General features: G+C 50.7%; 4 non-coding genes and 1 pseudogene across 4 annotated transcripts; 4 read left to right on the top strand and 1 right to left on the bottom strand.

Moving 5' to 3' along the window:
• Positions 1 to 898: 898 nt before the first annotated feature.
• On the bottom strand, positions 899 to 980 carry TRNAW-CCA. Its single transcript has one exon. It is a non-coding gene; the product is annotated as a tRNA-Trp (tRNA).
• A 5,857-nt stretch (positions 981 to 6,837) lies between these two features.
• On the top strand, positions 6,838 to 6,910 carry TRNAK-UUU. Its single transcript has one exon. It is a non-coding gene; the product is annotated as a tRNA-Lys (tRNA).
• A 4,948-nt stretch (positions 6,911 to 11,858) lies between these two features.
• LOC123358890 lies at positions 11,859 to 11,990 on the top strand (annotated as a pseudogene).
• Positions 11,991 to 14,689: 2,699 nt separating this feature from the next.
• On the top strand, positions 14,690 to 14,902 carry LOC123358891. The gene has a single exon (XR_006575794.1). It is a non-coding gene; the product is annotated as a small nucleolar RNA U3 (small nucleolar RNA).
• Positions 14,903 to 18,547: 3,645 nt separating this feature from the next.
• On the top strand, positions 18,548 to 18,764 carry LOC123358889. Its single transcript, XR_006575793.1, has one exon. It is a non-coding gene; the product is annotated as a small nucleolar RNA U3 (small nucleolar RNA).
• Positions 18,765 to 22,015: the final 3,251 nt, after the last annotated feature.

Below are 22,015 nucleotides of genomic sequence, written 5' to 3'. Positions count from 1 at the left end.
TGACATAGTCTAGGGGCTTGGCTACACTTGCAAGTTAGAGTGCATTAAAGCAGCCCCAGGGGTCCTAACTCCTGAGGTGTCCACACTCGCAAGGCACATGGAGCACCTGGGCTCTGCAGCTGGAGCGCTCTGGGTAATCCACCTCCATGAGAAGCATAAAGCTCGCTGAGCCCTGCTGAAATGCCCTGGCATCACTGTGAGTGCGGATCTCCCTCAGCCTCCCCCGCAATGCTGGTCAGTTGTATTGTCACTGTGATAGTCAGTGCTTCCCTTCAGGGCTGGCCCTAGAGGGGTGCAGGGCCCAGGACAAATCCTCCCTTTTCTGCCCTGTCCCCACTCCACCCCTTCCCCCAAGCTCCCACCCCTGTCCCCTCTATTCCCATCCTGCACCTTCCTGCCCCATTCCTCTCCCTCCCCAACCTCTTCCCGTCCCTGCTCCTCCCCCTTCCCGCCCAGTGCCTCCTGCACCCCACTGAACAGCTGATCACTGGCAGGCGGGAGGTGCTGAAGGGGAAGAGGAGGAGCTTGTCACCAAGGCCTGTAGTGGGGCGGAGGAGGGAGGAGCTGGCTGCCAGTGGGCGCTGAGCACCTATTTTTGCTCTGTTGGTTCTGCGGCCCCGTAGCTCCCATGGAGTCACTGACTTGGCTCCTTTCACACTCTAGAGAGAGGAGCAGAACCAGGGCTATGGCTGATCTATGGGGCACCAGGTGAGTGGCAGAGGCTTTAGGTGCTGAGAGTTTGCCCGACCCCTCAGGGACACAGTGTGAGGGGGTGTCCCAGGGATCTCGATGAAAGGAGCAGAACAGGATTTCCTTGGGGTGGGGAGAGAATTGACAGTGTCTCAGGGGGTTGTACAGAGGTATTGCCCGGGTGAGGGACTGGCTAAAACACAGACCTCGCTGTGAGCAGGATTTGAACCTGTGCAGGGGAACCCTATTGGATTTGGACTCCAACACCTTAAGCACTCGGCCATCACAACTGTGAGCACAAAACTGCCCCCATGTCAGAGAAACTGGTAAAGAATCACAATGGCCAGGTGTGAAGTCATCTGAACTACAGAATTCCCACCACAAACCTGGCTCCCAAAGCACAGGGGAGATTTGGGGTTTGTTCTCTTTGCTTAGCCATGTGCAGTCGCACAGAGAGCGCGTTTAAAAGTCTCCCGTCCCACAGAGCAGGAATGGGAAATGATTCTCAACTTGAAGCCTGATGTAGGGTGACCAGACGTCTTGATTTTATCGGGACTGTCCCAATATTTGCTCTCCCCCCCGACACACATTCTAACCACTGGCCCCCACACCTCTCCCAGGGCTGGAGATAGAACCCAGGAATTCTGACCACCAACCCCCCTCCCCTGCTCTGACCACCAGACCCCACACTCCCCTTTTAGATTTTAGGCTCACTGCCTCTTCTATCCATGCACCCCACCTGTCCATCCCTTTGCTGCAGCTTTTTAGGGTGTCACCCTTGCTCTGCACTCCCCCAGTGCAGCCCAAGGCTTTTCCTCCCCCCAACCACACATCCTCTCCCCACACTGAGTGGATTAAGCACATCTTCAGTGGGGGTTTGGCAAGGCAGGGACAGGGGCGGCTCTAGGCATTTTGCCGCCCCAAGCACAGCAGGCAGGCTGCCTTCGGCCGCTTGCCAAGTCACAGGACGAGCGGACCCTCTGCAGGCAAGCCGCAGAAGGCAACTCTGCCTGCTGCCCTTGCAGCAACCAGCAGAGTGCCCGCAGTGGCTTTCCGCCCCAAGCACGCGCTTGGCGTGCTGGGGCCTGGAGCCGCCCCTGGGCAGGGAGCAGGCTGGCTGGGTGTCTTTGTGGCTGTCTGCTGGCCACACATAGGCATGGTTCTCCCCTCCTCTGGCCCTACCCTCATTTGCTCTGTAGCTTTTAAGCCTTCCCTTGGAGCTGTCAGCACCAGCCGCCTCTGCTCCAGGTGCCCAGAGGAGGAGAGGTGCTGGGCTCCAGCCTGGGACTCTGCCTCCCTCCTGCCTAGCCCTGACTATGAAGCCTGGCCCTGGCCCTCCTTCCTTTAAATGCCATGTGGGCAAGAGGTAATGTGTCGCTGCAAGTGAAATGGCCAAACTTGTGGGCCTCATGTGAAGCAGCAAGAACCCCAACCACCTGGTCAAACCACAGGGTAACACGTTCTAGATCCCCAACCCGTTGTGGCCATCACAACCCAAGACCTGGCTCCAGTGGGTGAGTCACCCAGCTGGAGGGGGGAGACTGGCTCTTGCACAGCTGGAGACAGGAAAGTTGAGCATTGGGAGCTCCAGGGCTTCATCACAAGGTACCACTGAGATTTGAACTCAGATTGCAGGATTCAGAGTCCTGAGTGCTGCCCCTTACACCATGGGACCAGCTTATATTTCCTTCTCTGCACATCAGTGACCCTCACGGGGCTGGCTTGTGTAAGGGACTGTTGACCCTTTACTAAAACTTAGTGTGTATGTGGGCGGGGGGGGAAGGGTTGGTTGGCTAGTTCCCAGCACCTATAGAAGGGGGAAGGATCAGTGGGAAATCAGGCCCCTGAGACTGACAGTCCCCAGGGGCAATGGGGAGAGGCCAAAGCTCCAAGTTAGCTGCACTGACAGGCCAGGCAGTGTAATGAGGGAGTCACCAGGCCAGGGGGTCCCATCCTCTGTGGGAGCTGGAACTGCCTGGGCCAGAGTGGGGCGGAGCTAAGGAGAGAGCAGGAGCCCGAGAAGAGCCGGGGAGCAGAGCTGCACCAGCCGGGGAGAACCAGAGCAGATCTGTGCTGGGAGCCGAGCCGCAGCAGCACGAGCCGTAGAAGCTGCCCAGGGAGCAGATCTGTGCTGGGAGAAGAGCTGCAGCAAGCGGAGCCAGAGGAGCAGCCCAGGGAGCTGGAGGCAGAGCCGCAGCAGCACTGGGGCTGGAGGTGGGTGCAGTGAGCAGCGTGGGAGAGCGAGGGGGACCCTGGGCAGAAGGCCCAGTGCAAGGAGATGCCACCCGTCAAGAGATCTTGCAGGCCAGACTTTTGGGGGTGGGGGGATCATATCCCCTACATGGGGACTGACACTGGGAACAAGGGCCTGTCACCTAGAGCATGTGGCCACTGCCAGAGCAAGTGTCCAGCCCGTGGTGTCCCTGCAGCACAGCCAGGGCCTGGGGAGGAGGCCTGGGACATGTGAGGGAGAGACTGTGACCTGCCCTGACCCTCCAGAGACGCTGGTTGTGGTCTCCCTGCGCCACAGAACAGGGTGACGTGTTTTCCTTTCCCATCTTTCCTTATGTTTTACATTGATTGCTGGGTAATAAATGGTGTTTGCTTGAAGCACATGCAATGAGGAGTGGGTCAGGGAAGTGCCGAGAGTGGGGACACTGTAGCCCTGTTCAAGTGATCATGACAAGATTGGGGGTCATCAACCCCCCCAGGATTCCTAGGCCCAGCCTTGTTGGGGTGATGAGGTCTCTGCCACACAGGAGAGTAGAAAGAGCCTCCTTTGGGTCAGGCAGCCTCTGGGTATGGGGGTGGGGACTCAGATCCTTTCTCCCGCCAATTGCACCAGGGTCCTGTATAAACCAGGGAAGCTCCCCACAATAGTCGGACCTGAACCCCCTGTACACTTGTACTCTGTCCTCATTGCTTCTCTGTCTCTCTTCCCCCCATCTCTGCTGCTCCCCCTCTGGGCTTTCTCAGCACTCAGGACTCTGAATCCTGCAATCTGAGTTCAGATCTCAGTAGGACCTTGTGTTGGTTTGTGGTAAAGCCCTGGAGCTCACAGTCCTCAACTTCCCTGTCTCCTGTTGTACAAGAACAAGTCTTTCCCATCCTGTTGGGTGACTCAGGTCTCTGGGTGGGACGGCTGCAGTGGGTCAGGGCTCTAGAACTGGCTACTGACACCTGAGAGTTGGGATTCTCATGGCTTCACCTGATGTCCACAAATTTGGCACTTGCTATTGTGCTTTTCCTCTTGCCCACATGGCGCTTGAAGGAAGGAGGGTCAGGGCCAGGCTTCATAGTCAGGGCTAGGCAGGAGGGAGGCAGAGTCCCAGGCTGGAGCCCAGCACCTCTCCTCCTCCGGGCACCTAGAGCAGAGGCGGCTGGTGCTGACAGCTCCAAGGGAAGGCTTAAAAGCTACAGAGCAACTGAGGGTGGGGCAAGAGCAGGACCATGCCTATATGTGGCCTTCAGACAGCCACAAAGACACCTGGCCAGGCTGCTCCCTACCATGCCAAACCCCCACTGAAGGCCACCCACAGACCAACATGCAGGGCGGCTGCTGATGCTCTGTGGCCAACACCAGAAGATGGTGGGAAAGCAGGGCCAGCCCCCCTGGTGGGGCCTCTGACCGTTCCCACTCCAGGTGCTCACTTTGGCAGTGAAGCAGCCCAGTTTCTTTGGCAAGTCAGGAAGGGCAAAGGCGAGACTGGAAGCACCTGGGGCTCATGCCCCAGCCTTTGTGACACCCAACCCCCAACTCCTTCCCGGGGCTCTAGCTGAAGCCAGAGCACTGGCCTGAGTGACCAAGAAGAGGTTCCAGCTGTGAAGAAAGCAGGACTTGCAGCACAAAGTGAGCACAACCACGAGGGGACTCAAATCCTGAATCATCCGATCCACAGGGAGATGCCTTATCCTTTAGGCCACATGATGAGGGGATCTAAACACTTCTTTGGAAAAGCCGGACACTGTGTTTCTCAGGTCATCTGCTGAGGGGGGCCGAGACTCTTTGGGCACAAGAAGTCGAGTTTCCAGCGAGACACCAGACTTAATTCTCTGGAGCCAGGTGCAGGGCTTTGGCAGGGAGGCTCAGGCATGGGGGATTGGGGTGCAGCGGACGGACCGGCTGTCTAGGTGTGGAGATTTAGTCACACTGAGGCACAGGAGGGAAGAGGAGGAGGAATCCTGCTGACAGGCAGTGGCTGTGCAGAAAAAGAGGAGGGGTTCCTGGGACTTTTTTTGCCTCTCTTTTGCCTGCCTGCTCACTCTTGTGGTGAACGGTGAAGATGTTTTTCAACACGCCCAGGTAGCTCAGTTGCTGGAGCATCAGGCTCTTAATCTGAGGGCCTGGGGTTGAAGCCCCTGTCTAGGTACCCAGCTTTTAAGTTGCCTTGTGTGCCAGGAGCCAAACTCTGTTCACAGCCACACAGGGATTCCCAGAAGCTGTGGCCATTTCCTGGAAAGGTTCCTTTCCTTAGCAATCAGGAGAGAGGCCACATCCACAGGAGCAGGTGTAGAAAATGCAGTCTCTGGCTGCCAGGAAGTGCTGTAGGGCCAGGTGCTGAGAAAGCCCAGAGGGGGAGCAGCAGAGATGGGGGGAAGGGAGAGAGAGAAGCAATGACAACAGAGTACAAGTGTAAAGGGGGCATCTGGTCTGGCTATTGTGGCAAACTTCCCTGGTTTATACACGACCCTGGTGGAATTGGCCAGGGGAAGGATCTGAGTCCCCACCCCCTTACCCAGAGGCTGCCTGACTTCGAGGACTGTTAGGATACAGATATTCAGGCCAGTCTGCAAAGGCCTGTACTTTAAGAATTTAGGTGTATTTTTATCACTTAGCTAGTTATAAAGATATAAAAGAAAGAATAAAAAATCACTGTCTGTCTGTGTAATGGCCTTCTCTTACTGTGACAGTCTGAGGCCTGGTTCTTGGGCTAAGCAGCAAAGGCAGCCATAAGCTGGGAAGTGTATGGTCACATCCTCACATTCCCAACTAGTCACATTGAAATAAGGTGCTATTGGGTTGTTAGGAATACAATCCTGCCCTGATATTCCTGTCACCTCCAGAGAAAGGGAAACTTAGTTTGGTAGCATCCTGTCTGGCAAGAACTCACTTATCAATAGACACAGCTGGAAAACCCTTATGTCTCTATAGATGTAGTTGTGAAATCCTCCCTTCTGTATTGTTTTGTATGTTTATTTGCATGGTCTCTGTCTGGTTCTGTGATTGTTTCTGTCTGCTGTATATTTAATTTTGTTGGGTGTAACCAGTGAAGGTGGTGGAATATAACCATGTTACAGTATATCAGGACTGGTTAGTCTAGAGAAGGAGTGAGGGTGCCAGGCGGCGCGGCAGTCGGGGCCGTGTGGTGAGTGCCCCGCTGAAGCGCTGGCCGCCCCCCTTCTCTCTCCCCCCCGCTCCCTCCCCTTCCCCCCGCCCCCACTAGACCGGGCGCGCACTCTGCAGCACAGGGAGTCCACTGGCTCCGGCCGCCCTGTAGGGTTTTTTTTTTGTTTTTCCCCTGCTTTGCCAGCTGCACCGTTGTTTTTCCCCCCACCACCCTGCTTTGCTGCTCCAGTCCCACCGTTTTTGTGTTGTCCCCCGCCCCCCACTTTGCTGCTCCAGCTGTGCCGTGTCCCTCCCCTCCAGCTTTGCTGCTCCAGCCCCACCGTTTTTGTGTTGTCCCCCGCCACTTTGCCACTCCAGCCACATCGTGTCCCCCCCCGCTTTGCTGCTTCAGCCGTGCCGTATCCCCCCACACACACCCGCTTTGCTGCCAAACATGCACCTTTGTATGCAACTGCTGAGTCAGTTGTGAACCTTGCTACCATTATCATTATCCCTTTGAAATAATGATGGTGATGGACACTTGGCTCTATATCCCAGTGTGTCATGGATGTCTACAGGCTGCATTAGCCAATCCAACCATTTGGCACTTACAGATGGGCACCTCTGTATTGTGCCTGAGTCTTGTACAGCTATGAATGGCTGGTAGATGCCGATATTTTCCCGTCTTTTTAACCAGCTCTAATACCAGGCCAGGCCAGGGCTGGGAAGAGAGAGAGAGCAGCAGGTTTCCCCTATTGTGGCCGTCTCGCTTTTTCTTGACTAGCTTCACCTCTGCACCAAGTTGTGCTTTTCATATGTGAGCCTGGCTAGCTCAGTTGGCAGAGCATCAGACTTTTAATCTGAGGGTCCAGGGTTCAAGTCCCTGGTCAGGTGAAAAACTTCTCACTGTGATAATAAAAGCCTGCCTTTCTGGAGTCTTGTTCAGTGTTACTCTTTCTCTCCAGGATTTTGCCTTTCCTAAGAAGGGCCTTTCGGGGGGTTGAAGAAGCAACTCCTTGACATCCCCTCTGTCCTTGCAGGCTGGAGGAATAAAGTCCTCTGGGCATATAGCATGTTCCTCCCCTGCAGACACAAACACACAGAATAGTCATAAGGAATTAGAATTAGAATCCACCACTTTCCTTGGGAGCTTGTTCCTGTCGTGAATCATCCTCGCTGTTGAATATTTGTGCCTTAGATTTAATATATGAATTTGTCTCTTTTCACCTTCCAGCCATTGGGTCTTGTTATGCCTTTCTCTGCTCGATTAAAGAGCCCTTTAATAGCCAATCTTTTCTCTCCATTAAGGCCTTTCAACACTTCAGTGAAATCACCTTTCAATCTTCTTTCGATAAACTAAACAGGTTGAGTTCGTTCAATAGCAAAGAGCCACCAAATGTTCTGAGGGCTGGAGAAAAATGTCTTCTAGGGAAAGTGGTGGATTCTCCATCTCTTGATGTCATCTAATGGAGACTAGATGCCTTTCTGGAATGTGTTTGCCCAAAAGTAGCTATTGTGTCATACAGGAGGCCTGTGATGTGCAGGAGGTCAGATTAGATGCTCTAATGGTCTCTTCTGGTCATAAAGTTGACTAATTTCTGAAAAACTGAGTGTAGCATTGGGAGCAGCGTCTGATGTTTTCCTGTCTAGCCGGCTTGCTTCCTAGAACGAACGCTCCTTGAGTGGGGTGATCCACAGGGAGTAGCTCAAACCTCCAAAGTGCCTGGCCAGGGGCAGGGCATTAGCCCAGCAAGGGAGGGGTGTGGCAGTGACATCACAAAGGCCTTTGGCAGGACCTCAGACTATTGGTCAAAGGTGGTGGGGAGGTGGTGACCTCACAGAGAGATGCTGACATCAGCCAGGCAGGAGAGGGGCGAGGGGCCAGGGAAACCTCAGAGACCCCTGTGGCTTTGCTTCAGCAAGTCTCCTTCTCCAGGTCTCTCTTTGAGGACTAAGAGAGTATTTGGGTTCAGGCACGTGAGCGCCAGGAGGAACCTCTTTCGAGTTTTCTCCTTCCCTTTAGTGATTTTACTAGAAAACAGAAGTCCCTGTTTAGAAGGTAAGAGCTTCCTCAAGGGAAGGGGTGTCATGGGTGTGTCACAGTTCGGATGCCAGTGGCCCCCCTACAGGAAGTTCCCACCACCCTGCTCTGTGTTCGCAGGGCGGGAGAGAGCAGCATCCATGGCAGTGATTTGCTCCTGGCTGCCGGAGCAGAGCAGCAGGCTCAGCTGTCAGAACTTCCCAGAGCGATGAAAGGGGAGGGGCCCATGGCTCTGTAGCAGGAATGCAGGGCAGCCGAGTTCACAGCAGGCATTGTGGGATACTGGGGAAGGCCAGTTATGGTGATATAATGAACAGCAGCATTTACTCTGTTACTTTAAGTTTGCTGCAAAAAGCTCTAGCTCTCTCATTGAAGTCGTTTTATTTTGTCACCAAAACAGGGCACTTTTGTCGCCAGACATGGCATTGCAGTGTGTACACCAGCCACAAGCTACCGACCGAGAGAGCGTTGTGTGTTTTTCACACACCTGAGCAATATAATTCTGCTGAAACAACTTTGTAGTGCAGACCTGGCCAAAGATTCACTCACACACAGCTTGCAAGGAAAACCTCACCTGCTCCTCTGCTTTGCAGAATCCAAACACAAGCAAAGCTTGTCAGGCCCTGGTGGCGATGGCAGGGAGTCAGGTGTGGGCAGACAGTGTGTTATAGCTACCCACAGGCACCATGGCTTAGCTGGCTAAAGCTTCTGTTTCATAAACAGGAGATCTTAGGTTCAACTCCCAGTAGTGCCTGGTTGCTGGGGCGCCTGTTATTTGCTACTGTCAGAAGACAAGATTCAGAGCTAGATGGGCCTTTGGTCTGGCCCAGTGTGGTTTTTCTTATGGTTTAAATAATACTCACAGGCACTGATAACAGAGTTACTGAATGTTTGGGAGTTAGGAGCGGGTAGGTCAGTGGTCCAGTCTCCATACAGATGACACCCTCCCTATGGGGTAGGGGCAGTTCTGAGCTCTCACCCAACTGCTCATTGTGGCTGCCAGAATCTGTGAGCAGCTTGTTTAGTTTACAGCAAAGGTTGAGTCCTGCTTTGTGCACCGTGTGTGAGAATGAAAAGCCTAAACTGCCCTTTGAAATAACAAATGCAGCAGGACATGTTATTGTCCCTGCCCCAAAGCAGACAGACCAATGGAGAAATGCCGTCAAGTCCAAGGTGACACCCCACTGCCATTTTACCTTTTTTGCTTGCTAAACTCCTTCTTATCTGCCTGGCCCAGGCTGTCCTCTGCCTCAACTGCTGCTCCCGGCCTGCTCTAGAGTCAGGGTACGTCTACACCACGGGACTATTCTGAATTTGCATAAACCGGTTTTGTAAAACAGATTTTATAAAATCGAGTGCGCGCGGCCACACTAAGCACATTAATTCGGTGGTGTGCGGCCGCGGTCTGAGGCTAGCGTCGATTTCTGGAGTGTTGCACTGTGGGTAGCTATTCCCTAGCTATCCCACAGTTCCCGCAGCCTTATTTCCGGGTTGAGATCCCAGTGCCTGATGGGGCAAAAATCATTGTTGCGGGTGGTTCTGGGTAAATGTCGTCAGTCACTCCTTCCTCCGGGAAAGCAACAGCAGACAAGCATTTCGCGGCTTTTTTCCCTGGATTGCCCTGGCAGATGCCATAGCATGGCAATCATGGAGCCTGTTTTGCCTTTTGTGACTGTCACCGTATGTGTGCTAGATGCCGCTGACAGAGGTGATTCAGCAGCGCTACACAGCTGCATGCTTTTGCTTTTGCATGACAGCAGAGATGGTTACCAACCATACTATACCATCTACCAATCCATAAATTGGTAAAAAGATGATCATGGTTACCAGTCCTTTTGCACTGCGTCATCTGTTGCTGTTATAAGTGCCCCTGGTTGCTCTTAGCCAGGGGCGCAAAAGCCAAAATTGGGAATGACTTCCTGAGTCAATTCCTCCTTTCAAAAAACAATTCTTCCTATCAAAAAACAGAATCAGTCCTGCCTAGAATACGGGCAAGTGTACTAGAGAACCACTGTATCATAGAACCAGAGAGCATAGCTGCTCTGTGTCAGATCCTGCAGGAATGATGAGCTGTATGCTATTCACAGGGGGTGCTCCTGCAACAACCCCACCTGTTGATTCCGTTCTTCCCACAGCCTTCCTGGGCTACCATAGCAGTGTCCCCCCACTTGTGTGATGAAATAATAAAGAATGCAGGAATAAGACACAGTGACTTGTTAGTGATAAATGAGCGGAAGGCAGCCTCCAGCTGCTATGATAGTCCAGACAGGACATTAAGGAGTGTGGAGAAGAGGAGCCCAGCATCCTGCTGCTAGTCCAGGGGCAATTGAATCTTTTCTTTACACATGAAGGGTGGGGGCTGATGAAGCTCAGCCCCCTGTTGCTATGATGAAGACGGCTATCAACCATACTGCACCATCTACCATGAAAAATTAGGTGCATATGATATAGGGGGACCTGACAGATGCTAGTCGGCATGGTTACCAGTTCTTTTGCACTGCACCACATGCTAAAAAGCTCATGATGATGAGAACGGATACCAGTCATATTGCACCATCAGCCACCCATAGCGGGGGAGATGGGAACAAGGATGTTGGTGTTGACTGCTGCAGCATTGCATCTATCTGCAGCATTCAGTAAAGATAGGGTGACATGTTAAATAGTCACGAGAGGATTTTTTCCCTTTTACTTCTGGGGTGGGTGGGGGGGTGTACATTGCCGAGCTATGCCCTGAACCACCATGGACACTGTTTGTTTGACCCTAGAGGCACTTGGAGCTCAGCCAAGAATGCAAATGCTTTTCGGAGACTGCAGGAACTGTGGGATAGCTTGAGTCCTCCAGTCCATGAGCGTCCATTTGATTCTTTGGCTTTCCGTTACGCTTGCCACGCAGCAGTGCGCTGAGTCCCTGCTATGGCATCTGTCTGGAGAATTTTTAAAAATGATTCTGAATTTCGTCTTCTATAACGGAGCGCTGATAGAACGGATTTGCCTGCCCTTACTGCGATCACATCCGCATGGTCCATGCTGGAGCTCTTTTTTTATTTTGATTTCGGACTGCATCGCCACCCGTGCTGATCGGAGCTCCAGGCTGGGCAAACAAGAAATATTCAAAAGTTCGCGGGGCTTTTCCTGTCTACCTGACCACTGCATCCGAGTTCAGATTGTGGTCCAGAGCGGTCAGTGGTGCACTGTGGGATAGCTCCCGGAGGCCAATACCGTCGATTTGCGGCCACACTAACCCTAATCCGATATGGCAATTCTGATACTAGCGCTACTCCTCTCGTTAGGGAGGAGTACAGAAACTGGTTTAAAGAGCCCTTTATATCGATATAAAGGGCCTCTTGGTGTGGACGGGTGCAGCGTTAAATCGGTTTTATGCTCCTAAAACTGGTTTAAACGCGTAGTGTAGACCAGGCCTTAGTCTTTAAGGTGCCACAAGTACTCCTGTTCTTTTTACAGATACAGACTAACACGGCTGCTACTCTGAAACCTGTTAGTTGGTTATATGCTGCAGTAACACACCCTTTACATAGAAATTGTTAGCTACCTGTTACATTTATATTTCTGTGTTAATTGGTTACCCACCATGTTGTATCCTACTGTATTGTACCCCACTATTGAAACCCCCCTACTGCTCACCAAAAGAAACCCCTCCCCAATTGTCTACCGTAACAAACCCCACACCCCTCACTATTGAATTTTCCCTGTTTTTGCATTTTCTTAATAAAGTTTATTTTGCACCCCACCAGTGCAGTAATTGTCCCCCAAGATCCCCTACCTGCTGGCAGGGACAAGTAGGAGGATGAGTTAAAGTGCTTTTTCCTGAGTGTAAAGCAAGTAAGCAGTATTGCTTTGATGCAGTTGTTGTCTGTTATTGACGATTTTTCTTTCTTCTCTCTGGGGAAGTAGAAGGGAAAGAACACAGACTGAGTGGTTAGTCTGTATAAACTACATTAAAAACATTTTTTGGAAGTTGGTGTTTAACTTCTGTTTCTGATGTGTATATTTAGAGAAGGGATGTAGTGATTGTAACTATTTTTTAGTATATGTATTGCTTCTGTATTGTGGGAGGATGTGGGTGTTTTTCAGTGAGTTTTCTAATAGCACGAGAGAAGAAAATGCAGTGTAAAAATACAACAGTTTTTTATGTAAACAGTTGCTTAGTTGAACCTCTAATTGCTTAAACTTCTAAGTCCACCTTTTTATGCAGTGTCCCTCTCTTTTGTCCTCCCTCGTTCTAGTTTAAACTTATAGATTCATGCATATTAATTCTGCAAGTTCTCTCCACTTTCCACTTTTTCTTCTTTTCTCCACCCTCTCCCCCATTTCGAGTAGCCCCTATTTCTACCCCTAATGCTCTGCCAGTTTGTTGGTATGCAACTTTCTCAGAGCCTCTCTGAGCCCTTAATACAGTGCGTAAGGTGGAAGTGGGGGACGAGAAAATGGGACCCACAGAACCCCTGGCAGGTAAGGGGACTGGGAGAGCTTGACTTGGGAAGGAGGGAGGAATGGGGGAGAAGAGGCAAATAGGGGTGCACACAGTCTCTACAGTGGTGGAGAGAATGGGGGCCCTGAAATGAAGCGAGGGGATAAGTGGAGGTACACAGGACCCCTAGTCCTATGGAGATTGGAAGACCCTGGCATGGGGGGAAGGGAGGGCACACAAAGACCCTGGCATGGGGGAATAGAGGGAACACAGAGTCCCTGCCATGGGGAAGTGGGAATGGGGGTGTGAACAGAGCCTTTGGTGTGGGAAGAAGTGTGGGGAACTTGGTATGGGGAGAATAAGGGTGAGGAGATTCTCTGGTAAGGTCTGAGATTGGGGGAATTTCAGGGAGTCCCTAAAAAGAGTGGGATGGGAGAGGGCACATAGGGAGCTTGCGGGAGGGAATTGAGGGGTGCTGGGAGCCTCGGGGGCAGGCAATAAACTCGACCTGTACAAACTACAAAGTGTGCTCCCCCCACTTCAGTGAAGAACGTGGCCATCTGTTGACAAAAAGGCTGTTTGCAAAAGGTCCGATCCATTTTCTTTCGTGACCCCTTGTTTTTAAAAACGAGTCATTACGACGTTAATCAGGGTAGCCGGGGATTGGCAGTAGGGAGGGTGTCTTTGCAGGAGAAATGGCCGGCGCTTAGGTAGAGACGTGCTTGCCAAAGGGATTGTTGGAGGACGATTTTTACCATGTTTTCTTCCAATCCGGCACCGAATAGGCGGGATTGCTGGAATGCAGCTGCTGTCTGGCGCTGATGCCCGCTGCTTCTTCCCGCTGGAGAAGCGGGAGGGAGACAGCATAGACTGGGGCGGGGTTTGTATTAAATGAATGAATGAAAAAGCTTTGAAATATGACTTTTTAAATTATGCTTTGGGAAGTTTATAACAGCTGGTTTTGTTTCTCAATCTATAGAATACTTAGTTTTTCTAGGCGTTGTTGTGAGGGGTTTGTTCATCAGCCTTTTTTTTATTTGTTTGTGGTGGGGGATTTTGAAAACCAGTTTAGAAATCAGTGGGAATTGATTGTCCAGATCACTTGTAGGGCTTTGAAAATTTCCTACAGGCAGCTTTAAACCTTTGCCTTTTCCCGCTTTTCAGGAGAAAGAGACTGTAGTTAAATGCCTGTTACACCTGTACAGATGGTTACCGAACACTCTCCAGGGAGGCGAACGTGTCCAGTACCTGACTCCGATGGCAGCTCTCTCTAGCTTCCATTCCAGCCTATTTGGCTGGGCTCACTAACAGTTATTGATATTTAGATTGCTATGAATTATGGGTGCTGTTGTTTCAAGGGGGAAAATCGTGGCGATATACTTGCAAAACTCGAGACTTGCTGTCTCCTGGCTACACCGCGCAGGGCGCTGGGGAATTGTGCTGAGAGCAGCAATTGAACCAAATCCCGCTGCTCGGCCTCCGCTTTGCAGCATTTAAACGGTTGCGGTTGCACTAGTAGGATGTAGCGGCGCCGAGTTTCCACTATGCTGGGGGGGGCTGCCCCCCCTCGGGCTCCTCCCAGGCCCCGCCCCCACTCTCCCTTTCCCCAAGGCCCCACTCCCGCATTCAGCTCCTCTCCCCCCCTGTCAGCGGGCAGGAGGCGCTGGGGGAGCGAGAGGAGGTGACGGGGGCGGGGGCTGCTGCTGCTGGGCACTAATGACCCATCTGGTTTTTCCCCGGGATGCTCCAGTCTCGGAGCAGCCAGAGGCGGCGCCTGCCCCCGGTCACGTGACACGCGAAGTCTCTAGTGCCGGGAACCGGAGGGAAGCAGCTGCAGCCCCGGGCGGGCAGAGCTGCGCCGGGCCGGGCTCCGCCTGCGGGGAAACGGGCGCGGCGCCGGCACGTGGCAGAGCAGAGCCGGTGAGAGGCGGGGCCGGTTCGGGCAGTAACAGCAAGAGGGTTTGATTGGTCGGTAGGAGCTCCGCATGCTAATGAGGAGGTGTGTGTCTGTAAATAGCGACATAAACATCTTCTAATGGCCAGTGGGCTAAAGCTGTCTCGAGTGTGCGTCATGGCATGGGGACCTGGCTTTAGATTTGTGTCCTTTAGTTCGCGGGGGGTGAAACCCCCTGTATGAAAACACTCACCGTGGGCTAAAAGCGTGTGCGCATTAGCCTGGGTGTGTGGCCGGAGTTGGGGCTTTGAAAATGTAATTTAGGTGTCATTTCTATATTGTATAATTAGGGAATGATGGTTGAAAGCGTTTGATTTCACTAAGCACGAAGAGGAGTTAGTGTGTCTCTTCTGAGGGCAAAACAAGCAGCGTGTGTTGCTTTAATGTAGCTTCTGTTCGCTATTGATGAGTATTCCTGCTTCCTTTTTAGGGAGCCGTGCGGGAATGAACAGGGTCTTAGTGAGTAGATGTTACAAAGCAAGTTTAAAAATATGTTTTTGTATTTGTTACATTAATCTATTTATAGTTTTTGCTGACAAGTTTGTTAAATGACAAAACTTAATTTGTTTTGGTAGGATTTGGAAAAGAAGTAAATTTAGTGTCAACATGGTGTTTTAAAGGTTTTGAGTTTGGTACTTACTGAATTTTTTTTTAAATTCCTTTGTGCTGTTCCATCTCTTTTTCTCTTGTAATCTATTTCAGAATTCAGGTGGGTTCCTGTGTCTGCACGTTCTCTTCCTTTTCCACTTTCTTCTCTGCTTTTCTTTTCTTCCCTTCCCATTTTTCTGGAAGCCCCTATTTTTACTCCTACTGCTCTGGCAGGGGATATGCAGTTTTCTCTTGGCCCCAAGCCCATCAGACAATCCACACAGGATCTGAGAGTTGCTATCTGCTGGCCGTATAGTGGGTAGAGGGTGGAATGGGGAGAAAAGCGACTCACACAGAGCCCCCGGCATTGGGGAGAATGGAGGACCTTGCTATGGGTGGAATCAAACACACACAACCCCTGCCATGGAGAAAGACTGGGGAACCCTGCAATGGGTGGAGGAGACAATGAAGGGCATGGGGGGGAGGGGTTTACATGAGGGATTTGCATATGTCAACATCTCCCATGCCCCACTGGGTGTTTTCCTTCCCATCTCCAGCCTGTACTCCACCCTGGTCCCGAGGCCCGCCGGGGATATCAGCTGGCGGCTCCTTCACGGGGCGTGAGCACGGGCGTGTACTTGGCGCGGTTCACCCCTGTCCCGGACACCTGCCCCTTCTGCGGCGTGAGGGAGACCCTGGCGCATGTTTACCTAGAGTGCGCCAGGTTGCAGCCCCTATACCGGCTCCTCACCGACATTCTGTTACGTTTCTGGCTGCACTGTTCCCCTCACCTCCTTATCCATGCACTCCCTATCCGTGGCCCCACAAAGTTGCGGGACCTCCTGGTCAACCTCCTCCTCGCCCTGGCTAAAAAGACCATCCACGTGACCAGGGAGAGGGGGTTGGCCGACAGAGACTCCTGTGACTGTGAGGCTTGTTTCTGATCCCTCATCCGCTCATGTCTCTGAGCAGAGTTTCTCTGGGTGGCATCCGCTGGCTCCCTTGATGCCTTTGAGAAGCAGTGGGTGCTGTCCGGGGTTCTCTGCTTGGTGTCCCTGTCAGGGTCCTTTCTTATGATCCTTTGACCACACTCCTGTCCCTGTTCTTTTATTAGTTGTCCCCTGCAATTAGTGGGTTTCTGAGGCCCTGTGGTACCTCTCCTTAGCCTGGGGGGGGGGGTTCTGTTAGCATGGGGTGGGCTTTGCCTGCCCTGTTTCCTGGAAACCCAATAGATATTTCTTCTCTTTTCTGTTACTCTCTTTTTTTCTGTCTGAGGTAAATTAAAAATCCACACCCCTGAGAGATGTAGCTGAGCTGACCTTAAACCCTCCTACAGTAACTCCTCACTTAAAGTCATCCTGGTTAACATTTTGTTATGTTGCTGATCAATTAGGGAAAATGCTTATTTAAAGTTGTGTAATGCTCCCTTCTAATGTTGTTTGGCAGCCGCCTGCTTTGTCTCCTGCTTGCAGGAAGAGCAGCCCGTTGCAGCTAGCTGAGGGGGGCTTGGGACCAGGATGGACCGGCAGCCCCCTATCAGCTCCCCACTCCCCTAACTTCCCTGTGCTGCAGCTGTCTCCAGTTCAGCTGTGTCCCTCCCCCCACTGCCATGTGCTGCTCCTGCCCTCTGCCTTAGAGCTGCTCCCCCAGACTCCTGCTTGCTGTGCTGGGGGGAGGGAAGGAAAGGGGGGGCTAATGTCAGGGTGCCCCCTACCCCCTGCTCCTGCACCCCACTTACCCTATCTTCCATAGAGCAGGGCTCAGGAGGGAGAGAGCCTGCAGCAGCTGGGGTCTCAGCAAGCTGATCTAATTAACAAGGCAGTGTACTTAAGGGAAATATGCATATCTCCCTCCATTCCTGCTGCCTTGCAGAGTGAGAGAGTTAATCCTTGAGGGCTCAGCCAATTGCTAGTTCATCATTTAGCAGCAAGGGAAATATCCCACCTTCTGACTCCTCTACCTCAACCAAGCTTCACAATCATCATCACTGTGTATCAGTATTAAATTGTTTGTTTAAACCTTATACTCTTTTGTCTGGTGAAAAAAAATTCCCTGGAACCTAACCTAATAGTCTGGTTTCTTTCATAATCTGAAGTGGATTGAGCCTCTAAATCCTTCTACTCCTCCCCTCTCCCCCTCAAATGTGAAGGGGAACAGCCTCAACCTGTTGTCTTATTCTGCTTTGTAGGAGAAAGATGCTCTATGTAAATAGTCATGATCCATTTAGGTTAATTCTTATGCTGAATGGTGGGTAGGAGAGGGTATAAATCATTGGAGACTCTTGCCCCACTCCCTGTGTGGCCTGTGTTTTTCTTTGTTTTAAAATGAGACTGTCTAGTTTTTATGTAAATATATTTGGGTGGTTTCACTCATATTTATATTGCTATGAATTTCATGTGCTCTTGTCTCACAGCAGCCATGGGGGGGAAAGCCTGTGGCAATGGACTTTGCAAAATTATAGACTAGTGATTCTCAACTTGTGGCCCAATCGGCAGCTGTGGCCGATGTGGCATCCTCAGGGCCATACAGGTAGTATATAGTGTGTGGATTCTGCTCACATAACACAGAGAAAGTTGCCTATGCAGCTCACAATAGTAAATAGGGTCAGACCAGAAGATATCTTCTTTCCAAGTGGGAATTGTGCAGGGAGAAACAACAGACCTAGTGCAGCTGTGTTGCCACTGTCTGCTAGCCCTGAAATGGTTCCGAATGCCTTGGGTCAAGTGGCACCAGTTCTAAAAGCAAGGGTGATTTAGTGCTGTGGTTCTCAAACAGGGGTATCCAATGGTCTTCCAGGGGGTACATCAACGCATCTAGATATTTGCCTAGTTTTACAACAGGCTACATAGAAAGCACTAGCAAATTTGTAACAAATTAAAATTCATACATTGATTTGTTTATACTGTTCTCTATACTATACACTGAAATGTAAGTACAATACTTATATTCAAGTGATTTATTTTTATAAATATTGCATCTGATTATGTAAGCCAGTAGTTTTTAAGTGAGGTAAAACTTGGGGGTATGCAAGAGAAATCAGACTCCTGAAAGGGGTACAGGTGTCTCTAAAGGTTAAGACCCACTGATTTAGTGCAGGTACCACCGGTAACATAGAACCCTGCAAAAACTTCTAGTGCAGATGAATTTGAGAGCAAGCCGCAGAGAAACAGCTGTGGAGCATGCTAGAAAGGGCTGACCTGTCCGCATTGTCTGTGCCTGACTGGCTGTCATGTGGCACAGAGGAGCCTGTGAGAGGTATGGGAAAGCAAGAGGGTTTGATTAGTTGCTAGGAGCTCCACATGCTAATCAGGGGGTGTGTTTCTGTAAATAGCGACATAAACATCTTCTAATGGCCAGTCTTCTAAAGCTGTCTCAATTGTGCTTTAATGAAATGGGAACCTGGTTTTAGATTTTTGTTCTTTAATTCGCTGGGGGTGAAACCCCTTGTATGAAAACATTCACCATGGGAAGAAAGCTTGTGCACATTAGCCTGGGTGTGTAGCCGAGCACAGCTTTATTAAGACTATACTTTCAGGGATCATTTCTATAGTTTGTAACTAGAGAATTGTGGTTGAAAGTGTCTGACCTTGCTAACCACGATGAGAAGTTAAGGTGTTCTTTTCTGAGCATGAAGTGAGTGGACAGTGTTGCTTTAATGCACCTGCTGTCTGCTATTGATGACTGTTCTTACTTTCCTTTTAGGAAGCTGAGAAGAAGAGAACACAGACTGAGTGGTTAGTCCTTATAAAACAAATTTAAAAATAAATGTTTTGGTTTTCTTTTCTGTTATCTGAGCTTGTTTAAAGCTGTTGTTTAGTGGCAAGTCTTAATTTCTTTTAGTAGAATTTGGAAGAAAAGTAAAGGTAGTGTGAAAACTGGTGTTTTAAAGGTTTCTAATTCAGTTCTTACTGAAAGTTTTTTAAATTTTCTTTATGCTGCTCTCTCTCTCTTTTTTTCTTGTAATCTATTTCAGAATTTAGGTAGGGTTTTGTGTCTGCACATTCTCTTCCTTTTGCACTTGCTTCTCTCTTCTTCCCTTCCCTTTTTTTGGGAAGCCCCTATTTTTACTTCTCCTGCTCTGGCAGGGGGTACGCAGTTTGCTCTTGGCCCCAAGCCCATCAGACAATCCACACAGGATCTGAGAGTTGCTGTCTCTTGGCCGTATAGTGGGTAGAGGGTTCTAAAGCTGTCTCAGGGTATGTCTACACTATGGGATTATTCCGATTTTACAGAAACCGGTTTTTGGAAACAGTCAAGTGAACGCGGCCCCAGTAAGCACATTAATTTGGCGGTGTGCGCCCATGTACTGAGGCTAGTATCAATTTCCAGAGTGTTGCACTGTGGGTAGCCATCCCATAGCTATCCCATAGTTCCTGCAGTCTCCCCCACGCATTGGAATTCTGGGTTGAGAGACCAGTGCATGATGGGGCAAAAACAGTGTCGTGGGTGATTCTGAGTAAATGTCGTCAGTCAATCCTCCCTCCATGAAATCAACGGCAGATAATCATTTCGCGCCCTTTTCCCTGGATTGCCTGGGCAGACGCCATAGCATGGCAACCATGGAGCCCATTCAGCCTTTTTTTCACCGTCACTGTATGCCTACTGGATGGTGCTGACAGACACGGTACTGCAGTGCTACACAGCAGCATCCCCTTGCCTTTTGCAAGTTAGTAAAGATGGTTGTTAGCCATACTGTACTGTCTGCTGCTTTGCTAATTGACAATGACAGTTACAAGTTATACTGTACTATTAGCTGCTGTCATGGGTGCTCTTGGCCAGCCTCAGTGAGATCAGCTGAGGGTGCATGGACAAAAATGGGAATGACTCCCCAGGTCATTCCCTTCTTTAAGTTTTGTCTAATGGAAAGTCAGTCCTGTCTAGACTATCAGGTAAGCCAATTAAAGACCCAGACAGGCAAATGGCCGCTCCAGGTCAGAGCCCCAGACATCCTGCAGAAATGATGAGCTGCATGCCATTCTAGGGGGTGCCCCTGCAACAACCCCACCCATTGCTTCCCTCCTCTCCCATCTCTCCTGGGCTACTGTGGCAGTTATCCCCCCATTTGTGTGATGAAGTAATAAAGAATACATGAATTTGAAACAACACTGACTTTATTGCCTCTGCAAGTAGAATTCAAAGGCAGGAAGGGGAGGGCAGCCTCCACCTGCTATGATATTCCAGGCAGGACTGAATCTCCATTAGACAAAGCTTAAAGAAGAGAATGACCTGGGAGTCATTCCCATTTTTGCCCAGGCACCGCTGGCCGACCTCACTAAGGCCAACCAGGAGCACTCACGGGACGACAATGACAGATATCAGTCCTCCCATACCATCTACCCTCAGGAAGGGAAAGAAAGGGGATGCTGCTGTGTAGCGCTGCTGCACCGCGTCTGCCAGCAGCATCCAGTAGACATACGGTGACATTGAAGAAAGGCGAGAAACAATTTTTTTTCGTTTGCTTTTGCCGGGGGGTGGGCGGGGGGGGACACATATACCCTGAACCACCCGTGACAATATTTTTGACCCTTCAGGCTTTGGGAACTCACTCAAGAATTTTCTTGACTAGCTTCACCTCTGCACCAACTTGCACTTTTCCTATGTGAGCCTGGCTAGCTCAGTTGGTAGAAACAGCAAAGAGTCTTGTGGCATCTTATAGACTAACAGACGTTTTGATATAAACTCGTAGTGTTGACTGGGCCAGAGAGAGCAGCAGGTTTCCCATATTGTTTCTTGCTCTTGTTTTCTTGACTAGTTTCTCCTCTGCACCAAGTTGCTCCTGTGCTTCATGAGCCTGACTAGATTAGTTGGTAAAGCATCAGACTTTTAATCTGAGGATCCACAGTTCAAATCCATGGTCAGATGATAAACTACTCATGAAGATCTTAAACTGTCTTTCTCACATCCTCTTTGATGTTACTTTTTCTCTGCAGGATTTTCCCTATCCTCAGAAGGGCCTTTTTCTGTGTGGGTTTGAAGGGGCAACTTCCTGACAGCCCCTCTGTCCTTGCAGCCTGGAGGAATAAAGGCCTCTGGGCATAGAGCATGTTCCTCCCCTGCACACACACACACAGAATATCCCTAAGGAATTAGAATCACCTGCTGCCTTCCCCTGTCCTGCTGGATCCCCAAATGAAGATGCTCTTCAGCCTAAACCCATGTCCCCTCTTTTCCCAGTGCCCCTCAGTCCCAACCCTCAGTCCCTCCTATGCTCACTGCTCCTCACTCCCAACCAGAGCCTGCTCCTCTTCACCCTTCTCCTCTGTCCCAACCCACAGCCCCCTCCTCTTCCCAGTGCCCCTCAATCCCAATCCACAGCCCCCTCCTATTCCCAGTGCCCCTCAATCCCAACCCACAGGCCCCTTCTCCTCAAGCTGCTCCTCAATCCCAACCCACAGCTCCCTCCTTCCCTCCAGCAGCAGGTGCTTCAGACCCCCTCAGGAAGATTTTCTTGCAAGGTTTCGTGTATGAGTCTGCATGTGGATTTTACAGTATGTTGGAAATAGGTTGGGTTACTTGCCGAAATGATCACTTGTGGCTGGTGTTGGATTCCCAGTCTCCATGTTACAGGGGCAGGAGAAATAAAGGGTTGTTATCCTTGTTGTGTGAAACGAGGGCAGCACAACTGTGCTTGGCAGACCCCGATGGAGGGACTCACCCTCAATTCAATAGCACTTGCTAGGCAGGGGACGGGGGTTCCAAAGCCAAGTGGGCTGGGGTCTGGGTCCCAATACTAAAATTTAGGCGTTAAACCAATGTTAGGACAGGGGGGCTGTGGAGGGATGAGTGAGTTCCTAGACACCATAGTGAGTACGGTGCCTTCTTATTTTCTCCCTTTTCCTCCCAGGCTGGCAGGTGAACTGTACAGAGGCACCTCTGGGCTTGCACTGACTAAGGACAACAGCTGTGAGTGGGGTGCAGAGTGGGGATGGCTCATGTTAAAGGACTTTTGGTTGCTGGACTTACAAATCGTAGGGAGAAGGACACTGC

The sequence above is a fragment of the Mauremys mutica genome, unplaced genomic scaffold, assembly GCF_020497125.1.
Source record: "Mauremys mutica isolate MM-2020 ecotype Southern unplaced genomic scaffold, ASM2049712v1 Super-Scaffold_100099, whole genome shotgun sequence".
Lineage (NCBI taxonomy): Eukaryota > Metazoa > Chordata > Testudines > Geoemydidae > Mauremys > Mauremys mutica.
Note: the sequence above shows the minus strand (reverse complement) of the source record. Positions and strands in the feature narration are given on the sequence as shown.